This window comes from Protopterus annectens, chromosome 12.part0, assembly GCF_019279795.1.
Source record: "Protopterus annectens isolate FY-2018-M chromosome 12.part0, PAN1.0, whole genome shotgun sequence".
In the NCBI taxonomy this organism is placed as follows: domain Eukaryota; kingdom Metazoa; phylum Chordata; order Ceratodontiformes; family Protopteridae; genus Protopterus; species Protopterus annectens.
The window spans coordinates 239325678-239344148 of record NC_056746.1 but is presented as its reverse complement, the minus strand read 5'-3'; the positions used below and the strand labels follow the sequence as shown (position 1 = coordinate 239344148).

Genomic DNA, 18471 nt, shown 5'->3' with positions numbered 1-18471 from the left:
ATCAATTCCCAATGGCTCCAAAGCATTTTCTGATTAAATGACTTGTTCAGTGTCACACAGGAGGTAAGTGACGGTGGAAGGATTCAAAACCTGCAACCTTGCTGCAGGAAGTACTTCATAGATGGCAGTCTGTTTAATGCCAAATGTGTGATAAGAGACCTTCGGACCCAGGTGGACAGTAGTCGCTCCTTTGATAATCACATCACCACAGTAGTCAGGAAATCCTTCTATGTGGCACACCTCATCACAAAGGGTTCTCATCCATAAAAAAAGAGGTCATCATTCCCCTCTACTCTGCACTCATTAGACCCATTATAGAGTGCAGTGCCCCTTTTGGAATGTACCTCACAAGACATCTACAGCAGCTGGAAAGGCCACAGAAGTACCTCACAAAGAGGATTACTGGCCTCAAACAGATGCCCTACACTGACCATCTCAAAAAACTCCAGCTTTACTCTGTAACGTATCGCCTACTCTGAGGAGATCTCTGCCTAACATATAAAGCTATGTCATCCCAGTCCCTCCGAGCTACATGTTCTAGGGACCTAAATCTTGTCACCACGATAAACAGGACATGCTGGAGGGATAGATTCATGTCCCAGAGACTTCCCATACTCTGGAAAAAGCTACCCATCTATGTCAAGCAAAGTTCCTCATTAGCACTCTTTAAGAAAAATCTTGATGAGTGGATGGGAAATAGGAAATACACCCCGGGGATCACTTCTGTGGCTCTACTCAACAGGGGCACAGGAAATTAACTTTCTTGGGTGGCGTAAGTCAGGGAACCTTGTTGGCTAGGCTCACTTAGACCCTTGGGCCAATAGCCTAGTACCTACCTATGAACCTGTTAACAAGTTGGAACTTTAGTCCTCTTAGCTAATTGCAGATTGACAGTGTTTAACTAAATCCAGAAATCTTTTACAGTCTGATCTAGTAGAGGATACTGTATCACAGTGTTATGAAGCACTGACTACATAATGGATGCCGAAGATCAGACAGTTCTGATCATTATGCTAAATAGCGCAGACTGTATGACCTGACAAATGTAAAACCCTTTGCATTTGCTGGAAGCTCTACAGAAGGTACTGCAAAAATGTTTTACTAAAATGCATATGTTTAGACTGTATTATACATTCCAGGCCTTTAACGAATCTATTCATTCTTTTGTGCAATGAATAAAGTAAAACAATTACAGACAATATAAATGTTGTAGCAGTAGCTTTTGTTCAGCAACCCGCAAGTCATTGAAAAATCACAAATATTACTGCATATACCATATTATTAAATTTTTTGGGGGTCGGGGCTTACATGTTTGCAGGATACCTACATCTCATGTTTAACCTCTTCTTAGACTAACAAACTACTCTAAATCTCTTAAAAAGGTAACAGAACAACAGATTTTGCATCAACATGTATTTTGTGCACCAAATCTTGATTTTTACCTAAGAAATTGGGTGTGGCAGTTGGATTAAGGCTGTTATCCCTGTACCTAACGTATAGAGTTTGACTCTGGGCAAGCTTAATAAATGAATGGGGCATTTCACACACATACACACAATCACATACACACAAAGTAATGATCACTGTTGCGCCCACATACCATACCTGTTCTGCAAGAAGTATGTAACGCTACATGACTGCCTGCAAAACTCTATTTGCATTCTTGCTCCTCTGGTAGCCAAAGTAAAAGCTATGCTATAACTCTACCTGGTATCATATAACTCCAAACAAATGTCTGCCCATAAAGTTCATCTCTGATAGCAAATAAAACCAATGCTGTATTTTCACTCTTGAGCTATCTCTGCTTGCAGTGTGCATGCATGCTTGCTGCTGTTTTATTTGCTGAAAGCAGGGGAAGGCAAGTGGACAAAGCAGGAAAACTTTTTTTTTTTATTCTTAAAGTGGCAGTATGTAGCAGAACAAAGTAAGAAAACTTTCCTTTTTTAATTTAATGTTGTGGCCAGGCCCTCCTGCCAGCATAAGGCCCTAATTAGTTGCCTAGATCACCTAGTGCTGGATCTGGCCCTGGGCGCAGGAAGAGTATGGTAAGTTCTAGAATATGTTACATTTGGCATAGTATGGCATACATAAGGCACAAAAAGAAACCAGTATTATAACTTTTTGTAGAGAAAGAGTAACTTTTAGAGGTCAGGATCTGACAGTCAGGTAACCAGTATTATGCACAGAATACTTCTACAGTGGCATACATGCTTATTGTAGATGTTCATTTGATAAGGTGAGGCACACAGTAGAACAAATAATATACAGCAAATCTAGACAGATAAAATTAGAGTTATACTTGGTTATAGACCGAAAGATAATTTGTGTGGGAGAGAATCTGACAAGCAGTTTATTAGCATTATATTGAAAAGAGTACAGCAAATACAGGTGTGCAGGAGTACCTATTTGAATGAATCTGGTAACATAAAATAAAACACCTGGCTTTACCACTAAACATTGTAAGTAGGGACTTTATAAATTCCTCAGAGTCTTTTGTGCTTCTTGCCTCTAGGTGATGTTTGCCTAGATAAGTGGGCTGAGTATTGTGAATGCTCAATTTTTATTTATTATTTATACATTTGCTAATCAGTTCAGTGGGTTGATTTCAGGTACAATTTTCAGCAGTGTCCCATAAATAACAGAAAGGTAGAGTAGTATGCAATACCAAAATCTGAATGTATTCTCAATGTATGCGCAAGTGGTGCGATCAGTATCTAACTTTAGTTTGCCAGGAATCTGTGTATGGAGCTTGCCCTTTCTGTACAGGATGTCAGCTGGTAGAGTCACCGTCTCACCTCTTGAGGCACTAATTCTTGTAGAGGGTAGCGTTATTAAGATGAAGGAGTGTGAAGCCAGCAACCAGACAACTAGATCAACTCATTAATTTATGGAATTTATGTGTTTTGCCATTCATACTTTAACACCACTGTCCTGTTCATGGATAAAGAGAGAGAGAGAATAAGCATAAATGTTCATATTTTCCTTACTGAAACCTGCTGAAAGAATGCAGTTGTTTCTGGAGGTGGTAGTGTTGGCTAAAAGAAGGTTATATGTACTTCAGGTTACATACTCCAGTTGTGCATTTATAGCTTCTTTGACAAAGCCATACTGGCAGAAGCAGAAGTTGTGGCAAAGATGGAGTTGCCTTTTACTCTTGTTTATTTGTTACGTAAGCATAAGATGTAGCAAAGTGAGAAGGAAGAGTTAAGTGAAATCGATTTCATTAGAAGCAGTTTGCAGTTTCACGTGGAACCCCATCAGGGCCTTATGCTTTTTATGTATTTATTTATTTATTATTTACTTTTGTTTACTGGCATAGTCCACTGGGCCAGTGTGAGCCAACTTTCAGTGCAGGCCAATGGAGAAAACTTCATAAACATAGTAAAGTATTACACAGTACATATAGTGTAATATACTGTATGTGAAAAACAATTATATATACTACAATTACAAATGAGCAGCATAGTACAGATTCAGTACAGCACCATACAGTGGAGAACTAGTAGACAGTACAGTAGTTCAATGCAAAAAATAGTCACTGGAGAGCTAGATCATGGCTTTTAACAATAACATATACATAATATGCAGTAGGTCCTGATGGTCATAGGAAGAGCTTGGTGTGAAGTTTACGCAAGATGAAAGATAGTTATATCTAGGTAGAGTTTATCAAGTTAGGGCTATTGCCAGGATGCCATAATATTCTCCCAAGCCTAAGTCTCTTCCAGCAGTACCAAGAAAAACAGGAAGTACTCTTCCAAGAGTGAAAGTAGGCAACTATGGAATGAATCATAAAGTCTTTAAAACCTGCATTCAGGTACCTTGATATCTGTGTGGGATCTTGAGTCACGAAGTCATCATGATGCATTTATTTATTATTTTATTTATGTATACAATTTGTTAATTGGGTTAGGGCACTGATTCCATTGGACCATTGTCAGTCTAAGCTGATTCATTATGAAGTATATGTATAAAAGGTCCTCAAAGGAACCTGTTACCTCTGTGGTACAACAGGATAAAGTACCGACTGTGACCCAAAAAATTTGCACTGACCAGAGACCCAGACACCAAAGAAGCTGATGCAGTAGGGTAGGAATAAGAGGCTGACGCTGGTTCATTCATCTTGGGAAGAGGGGGCAGTTCAGCTTGCAGCAGTGCTGACACCTCCTGGGGGGAGGGGTACCCAACATGCAGCATATAAACTAGTTGCACTTCTAGCTGGTCACTTCATCCCTGCCATTTTTTGGCTGAAAGCAGTACTTTGTATTTGTTTGCATGGAACCTCAGCTGCTGCCATTCTGCTCATTGGTTCTGCCTTCTCATATCCTTCACTTTTGCTGCTGTAACAAGCCATGATGTTGCATATTTTGTAACACATCAGGATATCACACATGTTTGCTAGAGATGTGTGTGCAGTTGCATTATGTTACACTCAGAAATGTAAAACACATCACATTATCACAGACTGTCAGACATACCTCTCAACTTATTTGCTCAGGAATTATGAACAAAGGCAAAAGTAGTGGAGAGCCTTGCTATAAAATGTAGGTGGGCTGTTATAGATGCAGCAGGTATGGTTGCTGCTCCTCTGCCTGCCATTAAGTGGCATTCTTAGCTGAGGACACAATCTATGCCTCAGGATGTCAAGGCACAACCGCTTAACACCACACTGGATAAAGATTTGCTGTTTGGACCCCTATAATGTGCTGTTTTCAAAAGATCGGTTGAAAAAGAGTATAGAGAGAGAAACCCCTGTGACAGCATGTATTTCCCTGTGAAGTTCTCAAATGCAGCATAAATTACTTACAAAAGCAATGGCTGTTTTACAAGATACATAGCAAAGAGAAGCAGGAAAAGCTGAGAATGATCCTCCAAAGAAAAGATGTCAGGAAGAAAATGATGAGGGAGTTCTGGGGGGCCCTATACCAGCCTTTCTATTCTCCAACCCCCAAACTTAGAGTGCAAGTTACCATCTGTCATCAAAACTGTCTGGATATAAATCAGACAAATGGTCCCTATAGAGTATATCTAAAAGGGGTGAAGCTTTGTTTTTGTGTCCCACCAGAACTTGCAAGGCATCCCCCTGGTCTCAGTGGACCAAAAATAGTTTGCAAAACCCCTTATCTCAGAGAATCAAGGCACTGTACAACCCCTGCCCAAAGGGCAAGAAACAAGAAAACTTTTCTCAAGAGTATTGCTGATGCCAAGAAAAAACAGAACATGGAGACCCAGTTTGCTTCTGTCCAGAATACGCAAGTCCTCTTGGTTCTCAAATTCAAATATTGACAGAGCAGGGTTGACCTTGCAGGTCTTTCTATCACTCCTGGTGGACCAAGCGTGGAAGATACTTAACCTTTGCGTCTTTATGCACTATGAACTTATACCTTACCTAAGATTTCTGGTGGAGGACAACAGCTTCAATATAGATTTTTTTGCCCTTTGGTTTAGCTTCTGCACCCAGAGTATCCACAAAATGTCTAGCTCCATAATCTAGACACATAGCATTGATTTCCTCAAGGAATTCCAGTAAGGACTCAACAGAATCCACCCATCTATTAAACTCTCTTTGGAGTACTCGACTTCAAGTGTAACCTTTCTTAATATTAGGGTTATTGTACAAAATAGGACATTGCACATGTGTCTATAGGAAACCAGCTGACAGACAGATGTTTCTGTACAGAATCAGTAATCAATCATCTCAGCCACACAAAGAAGTCAGTTATTTACATCATCCCAACACACAAAGAAGTCAGTTGTAGACACAGCAGTACAGCTATCATGAGAACACCTGCTTCAGTATAACAACAGGAATCCCTGTGACAGAGTTCCACTAGTAACAACATATCATCCAGAACTTAAAAAAAATGTAAAATTATAAGGGACCTCCAACCAATGTTCGGTGAGGATGACAAATCGAAAGGCATTTTTTAAACACTCTTACTGCTGTCATTTAAACAACCCTCAAATCTAAAGACTATTTTTTGCAAATATCTTTTTATTTATATCTAAAGAATCTTCTTGTCAGAAGTACACTTAGACCAGAAGAGAACAGAACATGGTCCAGAATGCAAAAGAGACCTGAAACCATCAGAAAAAAATATGTCCCGTGATTTGTATAGCTTCCAGCATAACAATTTCACAGAACTAAAGTTTCAAAGTATGGGGTACATTTACGTGCACTTCTAAAAATGTTGTTTGTCTAATTAAATGCAGGGAATAGGTAAAATAGGAAAGAAAACCCAGTTACTCAGAACAGAATGCTCATAGACATACTGTTACAAATACAATGAATGACAAGCCAGTGTCAGCACACTTTTCACATTCTGATCATTCTGTGTCAGATATGACATTTATGGTTCTTAAAGGACATTTGCATATTCCTTTGGAAAAAAGAACAATAGAGATTAAGTTAATTCAATTGTTCATTCTCACAGTCAGTGGTTTGAGCCTTGGTATTAGTTTTATAGGAAACTATCATGCCTAACTTTTCCTTTTAGGAAACTAACGGAATATAATTAAGGTATACAGCATTTTTTCCTGTCATGCATGATTTATGATGAATTTGCTCTGAATACAAACAGCGTACTATTTTGGAATATTAACAGCAACTGTTAAGATTACTGTGGTTTATGTTTTAGCACCTACATTGTATCCGTGACAAGAGATTAGTTACTTTCACATAAGGCAACATTGTTGTCAGAACAGTAGTAATCATAAACTTAACAAGTCAGTAAGGCCTTAATGTTCCGACAGTTTTAACAATATAAAAATATTATGATGTTATGTGATCCTATCTCGCCTACATTCTGACTGATGGGTTCAGAGCCGATCCCTCGGCTCCGATTCGGCACGCTTATGCCAAAGAGCGAAGTCTCTTATTGGCTGAGCTTACTATATCCCAGGATGCACCACTACCAGTCCCCCAGATCTCGTTTGCCGCTAACTAGCAAAGACGTGGTCTCAAGCTGGCTGAGCTAAGTAGTGTTTTTCACTAACTTTTTCTGTCAGGAATTTTCTAATTATTCTACAAAAAGCTGTTTTAACAGCTATACTGTACTTTTGTGTGTGACTGGTTATTTTTGAGGAAAATTATGTGTGTGGTTGCGTGTTTGTTTCTGACTACAGGCCCCCTTTGAATTGAAGGGCCTTTCCCTGTCAGTCAATTATTTTTTCAGATCCTTAGGGGTTTTTGGATCCCTTTAGTTAACTTCTGTTCTTGTCAGACTAGCAACCTTAATCGACAACCGTAAGCTGTTTTTTTTCTAGTTACAGTCTTAAAAAAAAAAAAAAAAAAAGGAAGAAGTGTGTGTTTTCTCTGTGATAGAGTTACTAATTTGTGGCTATAATGTCTCAGGCTCCTAGGCCTTCGGGCTTTAAGAAGTGCACTAAGTGCAATTTTAAGATGTCAATCACAGATGACCACTCTCTCTGTGTTTATTGTTTGGGCGCCAAACATTTGCAGGAGTCCTGCAGCGTGTGTCACGCGTTTTCCTCGAGGGTCCTCCAAGAGAGGAAAAATAAATTTATTTTGAAAGGTCTTATAAAACCCTCTTTTGAAGAAGCATTAGCATCCTCTCCTTCTCCTGCTAAAAAGAAAAGGGCGTCGGCTCCGACCAGTCCGTCGGACCCGACCGCCAAAAGACATAGGCAGGCTTCTCCTTCGGCTCCACGGACTTCGGAGCCGAGGGTGGAACGGTCTGCCTCGATGCCTCCAGTCTCGACTCCTCTGGGTTCGGAGCCGATGGCTGGGGCATCGAGGCGGTCACCTTCATCGGCTCCACTGATCTCGGAGCCGATGAAGGTTGTCCGCTCAGACACTTCCTCCTCGGCGCCGAAGTCCTCTTCGGCACCAATGGAAATGGCTTTGGACACTCCTTCGGCGCCGATAGTTATCGAATCACCTCGGAGCCAGTCCCCTAGTCCCTTGGAGCCATTGGGGAGACCTACTCGAACCCGTTTGGTCTCTTCCAGGTCATCGAGGATGTCAGATTCGGACATAGACAGGGTGCTCCAAAGACTGTTCCAGTCCCCAGTCTTTCAAAAATTCGTTTCGGTTCCAACCCAATTGGCTTCGGGGCCGATAGCCCACTCCATTGCCATTCCTCCTCCGACCGCTTCGGCTCCGTCGGAGCAGGTGCTGATGGAGCCAGTAGAGATCCTAGGGTCGGCTCCGACCCTTACTCCAACCCCGGCCTTCGGGTCCGAGTTTAGCACATGGACTTCCTCGGCCGGACCCGGGGGTGACGTTTCGGGACCAATGCTGTCGGTTCCGAGCCTCCCTCTCGGTGCTTCGGCTGCGGGACTTCCGTCTGCTATCATGGCTCTGGGGACCGGACACTCCCAGGATTCTGGGGGTCCGGCTTTCAGAGCTAAGAGGAGTGCCTTGGCCAAGTCTTCTTCGGCCATCTCTACGGCCTTACCAGCACCTTCCCTGGGCATGGAGACTGGGTCTTTGGCAGTTCCCCTGTCTCTAGGCAGCGGAGCCCCGGGGCCTGAGGTTACTCCCACTGGGGGTTCCCCTCCTCCTGAGGTTTCTTTGGAGTTGTCTTCGGAGGAGCCCCCAAGGAAGAGATCGTGCAAGAGGAAGCACGTGGACTCCCCGAGTCTCTTACATCGGACACTGATCTTGATGATGCGGAGGGGTCCCCAAAGTCGTCCTCGGATGATGTCTCATTTGCAGACATTCTAGAGATCCTTAAGCTACGAGGCGGCTGGAATTCCAAACCCCCCTCCGCTGATGAGTCAGTGTTTCTCAAGGCCTTCGGGGCTCAGCCCTCCGCCTCCTGGGTGTCTCCACCCTTCGACGAGCTCCTGGATTTAGTTTGTCGGAGGGCGTGGGAACATCCAGATACTGTGGAACCAGTGCCTTCTCGCCCTAACAAATTTTTGTCTGCCCCACCCGAGAAGGAGTTCTTAACTAAAGGCGTGGCTGTAGATGCCATGGTGGTGGCATCTGCTACCCAGCAGGACGTGGCAGAGGCTTCAACGTCCGTCCATCCTCCTAATAAGGAGTCTAGGAGAATGGACCGGTACGGGAAGCGCACCCTGACTTCAGCGGCCTTCACTCTGAGGTCCCTGAATTATTTGGCACATTTCACCAGACTACAGAAGGATCTGGTCAAGGAGCTGTCAGACTCCCTCTCAGGTAACCTACCTGAGCAGCTAGCCCAGTCGGTTAGCTCTCAGTTGGCTATCCTTACCTTGATTTCTAACTCGTCCATGAGGCTCATTTCATATGCGCCATAGGCGGGCAGAGCGGCAGGCACAGGCGTGGCTCTGACGGAGACAAGCCTGGCTCCGTTGTGTCATTTCGGAGGCCTTCAAGTCTTCCTTTGCCGCGCTCCTTTGATGGGTCCTCTTTGTTTGGACCCAAGGTAAAGACACTCTTACCGCTGTGAGCAAGAAGGAAAGACTTTATCTGCCGTAGGAGCATGTTATTCCACTCCCTTTCGGCCTTATCCCAAGGCTAAAAGAGGAGGGAAGATGTGGTTCCAAATCACAGAAGTTCTTTCCTCAACAGCAGGAAGATTCCCCTTCCAGAGGCAGAGGACGGGAAATTTTTCTGGGAGACGCCGTCCCAGAGGCGCAGAGGCCCGCAACACTGGAGACCCGAGTCCTTTCGTGGCTCTTCAGCCTCCCACACTTCATGAGGGATTGCCCGGCTGTGCTGCTCCGGAGCCAGTCGGGTGCCGTTTTGCCAAGCACCTAAAAGCCTGGGAGTTCATTACTCAGGACAGATGGGTGCTTCGGGTTATTGCCAGAGGTTACACCATTCCCTTCACACACTCACCCCCACCGTCCAAAAAAATCCCGGACCCACCACCCAGTCAAAGGGAAGTTGCAGCCGTAGAAGCTTCAAAGCTGCTAGAAAAAGGAGTCATCCAACCGGTCCCCACAGACCAGATCGGATCCGGAAATTACTCAAGGTTCTTTTTAGTGCCAAAAAAGGCAGGGGACCTAAGACCCATTTTGGATCTCAGCAAACTAAACCAGTCCGTCATGAAGTCCAAATTCCGAATGGTCACTTTACAATCCATTCTCCCATTGTTGGAGAAGGATGTTTGGATGTGCTCCATAGATCTCAAGGACGCCTATTATCACATACCGATACATCAGGCGTCCAGGAGGTATCTGCGCTTCAGCCTGGGAGACAGTCATTTCCAATTTTGTGCACTGCCCTTTGGTCTCACCACAGCCCCCAGGGTGTTCACCAAGTGTTTGGCAGTAGTGACTGCTCACCTGAGGAGTCTCGGATTCCAAGTGTTTCCATATCTGGACGACTGGCTCCTGACTGCCACCACCAGGCATCTACTACTAGAGAACCTACAAGCCACCATCTCCCTGGGTGCTTTCCTGGGAATTACATTCAACTGGTCAAAGTCTATCTTGCTGCCCTCTCAGCGCATAAGATTCATAGGAGCAGAGATAGACTCAAAATTGATGCGAATCTTCCTTCCTACCGAAAGGATACAGACATTACAAGGTCAAGTCCAAGCCCTGCTTCTAAGATCCAAAGCCCCAGCCAGGTTGGTCCTGCAACTTTTAGGTTCAATGTCTGCCACGGTTCTTTTAGTTCCTCGGGCAAGATTGCACATGAGGATTCTTCAGTGGCTGTTATCGACACAATGGTCTTTTCAGGATCTCCCTCTCAATCATCACATACTGATTACAGAAACGTGCAAACGGGACCTCCGCTGGTGGCTTCAGCCATCCAATCTGAATCAGGAAGACCTTTGTTATACCCCTCCGGTGGCCACCTTGACAACGGATGCCTCCCAGACGGGTGGGGGGCATTGTCTGGGCAGGTCAGTTCAGGGTTCTTGGCTTCCAAACGAAACATTTCTCCATATCAATGTGTTGGAAATGAGGGCTGTACTTCTGTCCCTACAGGCCCTCCACAAGTTTCTCCCTCAAGGCATTATCGCTATCCAAACAGACAACATGTCAGTGGTCTGGTATCTAAACAAACAAGGAGGGACCAGATCTTACCCCCTTTGCAGAGAGGCCATGAGGGTGTGGGAATGGGCGGTAGCTACCAACCGCTTCCTGGTAGCGACCCACATTCCAGGGAAATCCAATGTATTGGCGGACAGACTAAGCAGGACTATTCTCTCTCCTCACGAGTGGTCCCTGAACGAAACAGTAGCAGCTCAGGTTTTCAAAGATGGGGACCCGTGCTGCGACCTGTTTGCAACACCACAAAAAAAAGTGCAAAAGGTTCTTTCCTTGACCACGTCAAGGGGAGGCAGCTACGGATGCTCTAGTCCAACCTTGGCCAACAGGACTACTTTATGCTTTCCCTCCAGTTCCGCTCCTCCCCAAAGTCATCCAGAAAGCTTCCCAATTGGGGTCCACAATGATTCTAATTGCTCCGTACTGGCCTCGTCAGGTATGGTTCCCCTACCTAAAGAAATATGCTCTGGACGGTCCTTGGTTTTTGGATCTAACACCGGACCTTCTGATTCATCAGTCGGGACAGCAGCACCAGTCCCTTCACACTTTGAAATTAACAGCTTGGCTCCTCCACTTCCGACTTTAGTCAGAAATCACATCTTGGACCCGGAAGTTATTCACATTTTATCTTCAGCCCACAAACCCTCCACTAAGAAATTGTATCACAGTAAGTGGAAGAAGTTTGCTATCTGGGCTCAACTTAGAGGCTTATACCCTATTACTGCCCCGATACCAGAGGTCTTGAAATTTTTAACATCCTTGTTTCATCAAGGATCTTCAGTCTCTACTATTAAAGTCCAACTAGCAGCTATCTCCAAATTTCACGAATCCATAGACCCACCGTTGATGAGCAGCAGATTATGTAAAACTTTCATGAAAGGTGCTGTACTTTTAAGACCCCCAGTTTTTTATCCTGCGCCTCCATGGGATCTTGATTTGGTACTTCGTACCTTAACATCTTTCCCTTTTGAACCGGCTGCTACATGTGAGTTGAAATATCTGTCTTGGAAAACTGCCTTCTTAGTTGCAATTACCTCTGCAAGAAGAGTTTCAGAACTTCAAGCCCTATCTATCAAACCACCGTATTTGATTTTTCACAAGGATAGAGTTTCATTTAGACCTAATCCATCTTTTGTTCCAAAAGTTTGTTCTAATCTCTGTCTCCAACAATCTCTAGAGCTACCAGTTTTCTTTCCAAAATTTTCAAACAAAGCGGAATACACCTTGCATACATTGGATGTTCACAGGCAATTGCGCTTCTATCTAGACAGGACTCAACAAATTCGAAAGACAGATCAATTGTTTGTGTCCTTTTCAGATAATAAAATGGGAAAAACCATCACTAAAGCTACTATTGCCAAATGGATTAGAGATTGCATTACTCAGGCTTATTCCTCTTCAAATAAACAACTTACAACATCTGTCAAAGCTCACTCTACTAGAGCTATGGCTACCTCTATTGCATTCCATTCCAAGCTCGCTATTTCTGAGATTTGTGCTGCGGCTACTTGGTCCAATCCGCATACTTTCATTTCCCACTATAAATTGGATGTGGCATCTAAAGGGCGAGCATCATTTGGTTCCACGGTACTCAGGAGTGTTTTCCAGTGAGCCACCCAGGATTCAGGTGCTAGGGACGCTGTCCCATCAGTCAGAATGTAGCAGATAGGATCACATAACATCTTTTAGTTATGTATTCACCATAACTTCAGATGTTTGGGATCCATCTCGCTTCATTCTACCCACCCTCCTTCCCCCTGCCTTGGAGATCAGAAGAGATTGAACGGTTTCAGTTCTACTGTTTTTATCTTGTATCATCTGTCAATGTTATATAAGCAGTGCGTGCATGTGTGCATGTATGCGGACAAACTAGATCTGGGGGACTGGTAGTGGTGCATCCTGGGATATAGTAAGCTCAGCCAATAAGAGACTTCGCTCTTTGGCATAAGCGTGCCGAGTCGGAGCCGAGGGATCGGCTCCGAACCCATCAGTCAGAATGTAGGCGAGATGGATCCCAAACATCTGAAGTTATGGTGAGTACATAACTAAAAGTTTTCACTTCTGCTGTTCTTCAGAACTTCAGGCTCACATAACAGCACCATTTTATTTTCTCTCTCTCTCTCTCTCTCTCTCTCTCTCTCTCTCTCTCTCAGTTAGCTAAAACAGCTTCTGCAGTGCACTGTATACAACATCCATGCATTCTAACCTTGTATTTTTTCTCGTGATAGTTCCTGTTTTCCTCATAGTTAACTGTTCTTTATTACTAATTCATATTTTCTGTTAAATCAAAACATCTATCTCACATAGGTCACTTGTTTAGACAGACAACTCATAAACTATCATTTCTTGTTTTCCTTCTGTGGGTTTAAGTAATCTGCCTACACATCTCTTGTTTTGAGATTTAATGTTTAATTACTTGTCAGACCAGTCTTTCTGACTCTTATCTTGCCTGCTAAATGAACACTAGTATGATATGCCATGCTTTGATTATTATAGCATTGCATGACCCTGACTTCTAGAGTTTCAGTCTTTGTCTCAGTCTTTCTCTGTCACTCACACACACACACACACACACACACACACACACACACACACACACACACACACACATTAACGGTGTTTCACTCTGTGATGTAGTCTAAGTTCAATTTTTTCCACAATAGCATTTTTAAGGTTTTCTTTTTTTAGCCAATTGGAAATAAATCATGTACTTCCTTCTTTTAGGCACACATGGATTTTTAAGCAAGGCATCTATCATCATTAACTTAACCCCTGATGAAGGGCTTATGTCAGCTCAAAAGCTTGAGTAATTGAAAAACCTATGGTGGTCTACCAAAAGGTATTACATCACATCTGTGATGTTCTTAGTGTTTCACTGTTGCAGTCTTTACATTTGGGTAATCTGCTGGCAGGTTCCCCTCAGTCGGCCTGATTAACAAAGTCTTGGGTCCAGCGTAGGTTGCTGTCCCTTCTTCCATGACATCAGGTCATCAGGGGTATAAAACATCCAGCCGATGCCATTACATCAGTCTTTCTTGCCTGTGGTGCCTGAAGCAGAAGCAGTTCGCAAGTGCCGGTCGGCTGACTCCTGAAATTTTCGTTTTCGAGTTTCAGAACTGAAGTCTTCAACTAAAAAGCTAAGTACCCTGTTGGAGAAACTTTTTCTTGCTTCTTCCGATGTCAGTAAAAGTTAATAATTGTATTACTTGTGGGAAGCAAATACCTCATAAGGATTTCCATTTGTACTGTATTCCTTGCCTATGACCATGACATACTTTGTTGTCGGTTTTGTGCTTTATTTAATCAGTGCACTATCCATTGTCGGTACAGTTTTGCTTCTAAATATTTTGGTTCTCGGTTTAGTTATCCAGAAATAACATCGGTTAGCAATCCGACTACTGGAATACCAAAAAAAAAATGCAAAAAAAAAGACAAAGACAGGTCGTTGAGGTCCAAAACTGCCGACGATGCTTCTCCTAAGCCAGTCATCAGTTCGCTGGTACTCAGTGAGGCACTTTCGCAGCCCCTGATACCCGCTACTTCTGATTCGCAGGCCACTATTGAGACCCATTCAGAGTCTGGTATGCCGCGAGATGCTTCACCTATGGAACCCGCAGATGTCTCTACCTTGTATGGGTCCAGAGCCACTATGCAGTCACCGGCTTCTGAGTGTGTATTCAGGCCTACAGATTTGTATATTAAACCAACATCACCATCTATATTACGGCCAAAACCTCGCTTTATGTTTAAAAAAATGACACCCAGACCACATGTTCAGGCCCCTATGCCTAAAAAACAAATGATCAAAATGGCTGAAGATTTAATTACTCTAATCAGGTGTAGTAAACCTTCCCTTCTAAGAGGCCTAGGCCTGAACTTGTCTATGAATCTTCTGAACAGGACTCTGTTTCTTCTGACTCTTCTAATGAACAGAATTTGTCCATACCTACTTATGAGGACTCTGATGCAGTGGATTCCATTCCTTCTGCTTCTCCTCCTGAGGATTTTTCTTTTGGGGAAAATTTACATACCTTGCGGGAGCATTCCCACTGGGAAAGTCAGGATTTCTCTGAATCCAAAAAGAGGCTTAGGGATTTCCTTCTTATTGCTCAGCATAGGCTTTTGGCTATACCTCCTGTACTAGACATTGTTGATGATGTGTTTTCAGAATCCAGTTTGGACCCTGATTCTCTGCCTCCAGCCCCTTGTAAGCCAGACAGATACTACAGGGTTCCTGATTCCCACAAATTACTTTTCAAAAATCCTGTTGCGGACACTGAAACCATTTCTCAGGGCCCAAGAGCATTAAGGCTTCTACTGCTAAAAATCCTACCCCTTCAGATAGAGACTCCAGGGTGCTGGATAGATGGGGTAAAAAGGTTTATACTTCTGCAACCTTGGCAATCAGGGCTTTAAACTGTCAATTCCATATGCTAAAATATTAACAACATATCATGGGTCTGCTTAAACAGAAAATTATGTTGGATTTCTGACTATGTGGAAAATAAAGATTTACAGGATTTATTGCATTCAGCTGAACAAGTTGGAAAACATACTTTGCAATGTGGTTTTGATTCCTTGGAGGCCTCTTGCAGGGCTGCTGTTACTGAGTCTGTGCTTAGAAGACATGCTTGGCTTAAGGAGCAATCTCTGCCTGATCATGTTAAAGCAAAATTGTTCGATGCTCCTTTGTAGCAGGACCATCTGTTTGGCAATAAGGCTGAAGAAGTTCTAAAAAAGATGGAAGATAAAGCTAAATCTATGCAAACTGTGAAAGATTTCTTACAGGTACAACCACCAAGATTTAGTAGGCACTGGCCTACTAAGAACTGGTCCTTTCCAGTTCCTTCCAGAGCCTCTCAGGCCAAACCCAGACACTCCAAAAGCACGAGGTTTCAGTCCCTAGGGACTTACATAACTAAGCAATGGGGTGCCTCCTCTTCCAAATCTGGAAACAACAAGACACCTCCCTATGGTAAACAGTCTCAATGACTTTCCTTTAGAATCACCAAGCACTTACCTTTTAGCCACCCCTTTGGGGGGAAAACTGGCACTTCATGCAATAAAATGGCAACTTATAACCCAGGACAAATGGGTTTTAAATATAGTGTCCCAGGGATACAGATTTCATTTCCACATGTTGCCAACTCCAAGCGGATGGCCAAACCTACCCCCAAATCAGCGGGCAGAGGCTCAGAAACAAGTACTTTCCATCCTAAACATGGGGGCTATTCACCTAGTACCAGAAGAGGAAAAGGGTCTAGGTCTTTATTCCAGACTTTTCCTGGTACCCAGAAAAGACAAATCATGGCGTCCAATTCTGGACCTATCTACTCAAAACACCTTTCTGGACATTCCAAAATTCAAGATGCTGACTCTTCACCAGTTACTTCCTACGCTAGGCAAAGATGCCTGGTTGGCATCTCTAAATCTAAAAGAGGCTTACCTGCATATTCCAGTCAGGGAATCTTGCAGAAGATACCTCCGCTTCAAAGCAGGCTACTTGCATTATCAGTTCACTGCACTGCCCTTTGGCTTATTTACTATGCCCAGGGTCTTTACAAAGTGCTTGGCTCCAGTAATTGCATTTTGCAGGCAAAGAAATATTCAACTATATCCATACCTGGACGATTGTTTAATTCAGGCAGAAAACAAGGCCATTTTGAAGGGTTTTAACTTGTCTAGGGTACACCATAAACAAAAAGAAATCACAACTAGTACCCTCTCAAAAAAATTACATTCCTGGGTGCAAGCTTGAATACAACTCCCCAGATGGCTTACCTTATGCCAGAAAAGCAAATTCAGTTGGTGACTTACTTCAAACAGGTGGCCACAAAAACCCTGCTATCTACAAGACAAATACTGCAAGCCTTGGGGTTCATGGCCTCCTGCATTCTTCTAATTCTATATGCAAGACTGCATATGAGGAAACTTCAGTAGTACCTAAAAGGTTTATGGAGTCAACATTGTCACAGCCTGGAAACAATGATTTCTATCATACCTTGCCTGCAACTAGAGTTCCTATGATGGGCAGAGGCCTACCACCAAAACAAGGGACTGCCATTCACACCACCCCCTGCCGCCCAAACTCTAACTACAGATGCATCAGACTATGTATGGGGGGGCTCATCTGGCAGGGTAATGCATTCAGGACAAATGGAGCCCGAATCAAATGCACCTTCATATCAATCAAAAAGAGATGCTAGCTGTACAGAATGCACTGACAGCCTTCAAGGACTACCTTCATCCAGGGCAACTAGTGGTAAAGACAGACAACACCACAGTTATAGGTACATAAACAAGCAGGAGGGTATACATTCCTACCTCCTCTGCAGACAAGCCATTGTATTGTGGAAAACAGCCTTGAGATATCAAGTACAACTACAAGCTCAATTCCTGCCAGGAAAGCTGAATATTTTGGCAGACGAACTAATCAGAAATCTCGGGTCTATATTACATGAGTGAAAGTTCATATGAACGAACGATCTTATGAGCGAAAATGCCGGACATCAAAACGCTTTTTCTGGGGTCGCAGTACAGTGAAGATAGGAATATTTGCCCTTTCCTCACTGTAGTGCGATCTCGGAGTTGGAATATATATTTGCCCCCCACAATATAACTTTCGATGTCCGCCATTTTCATTCATATGAGTGTTTGTTCATTTGAACTTTCGCTCATATAATATAGACCCGAAATCTCATGGACCCACACGAAGGGAAACTGGAACCACGGATTTTCAACATGTTGACACTCAAATGGGGGAGACCAGACATAGATCTCTTTGCCTCACCCCAGAACTACCAACTGGACAAATTTTGCACAAGAACTCCTCACAAAAAAGCCTGGAAAGTGGATGCTCTGTCCTTCAGCTAGGAAAACCTTTCAGTCTATGCCTTTCCCCCTCTACCTTTGCTCTCCAAAGTTCTACTAAAAGTCAAACAGGACAAACCAAAAAATGATTTTGCTTGCTCCAGACTGGCCTCACCAACACTGGTGCCCACTCCTATGCAGTCTGTCAAAAATTTCTCCATGACACCTGCCTCAGACACCTTCCTTACTGTCTCAGCAGAACAACCAGATTCTGCACCCACAGCTCCAAACATTGAATCTTGCACCATGGCTAATCACTTAAATTCCCTCAGCAATCCTGTGAAGGATAAGCTCAAGGGATGATCACAGCAGTGTCCCATTTACCTCAGATTTTGCAATACTTAACTGAGATGCTTCACAAGGTCCTATCTTTCTCTTCCATAAAAATCCATGCCTCAGCCATTTCAGCTCATTACAACACAGAACCCCCCCCCCTTCTCTCATCCTCTGCTAAAGCAGTATCTCAGAGGAGCCAAAACTTAAGGCCATCCAGGAGAGCTCCAACCCCTGCCTGGGACATTAACTTTGTATTGGAGAAACTCACTCTACCTCCTTTTGAGCCAGCTGCTACTGCAGACTTAAAATTTCTCTCCTGGAAAACAGCCTTCCTTTTAGCAATCACTTCGGCTAGAAGGATTTCTGAATTACAGG

At 43.5% G+C, this 18471-nt stretch overlaps 1 protein-coding gene across 2 annotated transcripts in view; it reads left to right on the top strand.

Annotated features, from left to right (window-relative positions):
- Window positions 1-18471, top strand: part of LOC122816479 (neuronal-specific septin-3-like) — a 1898421-nt gene that overhangs the window by 855358 nt on the left and 1024592 nt on the right. The window lies entirely within an intron of this gene.